The sequence below is a fragment of the Tupaia chinensis genome, unplaced genomic scaffold, assembly GCF_000334495.1.
Source record: "Tupaia chinensis unplaced genomic scaffold, TupChi_1.0 Scaffold146027_1, whole genome shotgun sequence".
In the NCBI taxonomy this organism is placed as follows: domain Eukaryota; kingdom Metazoa; phylum Chordata; class Mammalia; order Scandentia; family Tupaiidae; genus Tupaia; species Tupaia belangeri.
The window spans coordinates 77,898-80,026 of NW_006205883.1; positions in this window are offsets into that span (position 1 = coordinate 77,898).

Consider the following 2,129-nt stretch of genomic DNA (forward strand, 5'->3'; position numbering starts at 1 on the left):
TAACTAAAGAAAAAGTGACCAGCAGATGACGTAATGGCTACACCACTGGACTCTCATGTAGTCGACTGCGGTTCACGTCCCGGACCCGGTGGCTTAAACTCACTCCGGGTGTGTGTGCGTGCGTGCCCAAGATCCTGAGAGGAGAATGGAGGAGAAGGGATTGCGGCATGGCCATCCCCCCTGGGGGTGATTTCTTCCTTTCTGTCCTTCTGTTTCTGTCTCTTCAGGAAGCTTGCATGACCTATAGCAAAAAAAAAAATAAAAAAATAAAAAACTCTAAAAGAAAAACAAGCTAGTGGTAATTTCACATTAATTCATTGAGTGGCTTTTGTGATCCTCTTGGTGTGGGCTGTCGTTTTCTTTTTACGTACGGGAACTGGACTTTAAAATGTCCCCTCAAGGGGACCAGCAGGTGGCGTGGTGGCTAAGGTGCTAGACATTCCCACATGGCCAACCGTGGTTCAAGTCCTGGACCTGGTGGCTTGCTTTCTCGCTTTCTCTCTCTCTCTGTCTCTCTCTCTCTGCTCAAAATAAAATAAGTAAATGAATAAATAAGATTAAAAATATTTTTTAAAAAAATAAAATAAGTAAAAAATAACAAAATAAAATGTCCCCTTGAAGATAAAGGGGGATGCACTCAGGAACCCTTGGGCCCCTTTGATGGTCAGGCTGTGTCATTCTCCAGAGCATCGTCCAACCACTAATTGGAAACACAAACCTTCATTATGTCAGGGGAAGCTTTCATCTCAGGAAGTTGTGAAGCTACCCGGATATTAACTTTTCACCCTTCCCACTTCCTGGTGAACAACCACGGAAGGACGATTTCATCACCCCATTTGCCCCGGGAAGATGGGCTAGGAGTCTGGGGTTGCTTAAAGCCAAGGAACAAATTGAAAGGCAACCTCACCGGCCATGAAAACATCTATGAAGGGGCCAGCAGGTAGCATGGGACTTAAAGCCCCAGACTCCCACATAGATGACCATGGCTTGAGCCCCAGACCCCGTCGCTTGAAAATCTGCTTTGCAGCAGGAGCCGGCAGGAGGAGGAATCCCAGGAGGAAAATGGACAAGAAGCGATTGCAGTGTGGCCACCCTCCCCGGGGAGCAATTTTTCACTTTTCCTCTCTTTCTCTCTCTCTCTCTCTGTCTCTCTGTCTCTCATATGGTGAGTGCATGCAACATACAGCAAAAACTTAAAACAAAAGCAAAAATATCCTGTTAAGATTCATGAAGTAATATGTTGTAATCACAGAAACTACTATGTGAGGCTGAAGAATAAGAAGACTCTGGTCTTCCCTGAACGCCGCCAATCCCTTCTCCTCCATTCTCCTCTCGGGATCTTGGGCACACACGCAAACATACCCAGTGTGAGTTTAAGCCACCGGGGTCCGGGACTCGAACTGCGGTCGACTACATGGAGTCCAGCCACATAGCCATTACGGCATCTGCTGGTCCCAAGATTTATCCCGATTTTTACTGAAGTCTCTTCTTTCTCTCTTCACTAAGAGATCAGGGACAAGCCTAGAGAGGGTGTGGAGTAAATGTAGCTGCAGTGGAGTCAGCAGGTAGCGTGGGAGTCAAGGTGCTGTATTCCCACATGGCCGACCCCCTGTTCAAGTCCCAGACCAGGAGGCTTGAAACTCACACCAGGTGCACGTTCGGATGTGCCCCAAATCCCAGGAGGAGGATGGAGGAGAAGGGACTGTGGCGTGGCCAACCCTCCCAGGGGTGATTTCTCACTTTCCCTCTCTCTCTTCTTCTCTGGCAAATATATACACCCTATTACCAAAAATAACTTAAAAAAAAAAGAAAGATTCTGATCTTCTCCTGCAAAGACTTCCTGTGATGTTATTCTTTTTCAATGATCAGTATTGTAATAATTAGACATTAGATAAGAGGTTCCTGATGGCTTACTTTCCCGAGTCACTAGGGGAAAAAAACCAGTCAGTTGGATTACTGCTTTTCCTTGCAATTTCTCCTGGTTTCTGGAGGATTTCTAAACACTTCTAAAGAGAAATACAGCGCCAGCCATGGTGTGGTTGTCCAGGTCACCGAACCCCCTTCACAGGAATGCGCATTTAGTTCGAGTCCTCGACCTGGCGGCTTGCAGATCATGCTGGGGGTGTGTG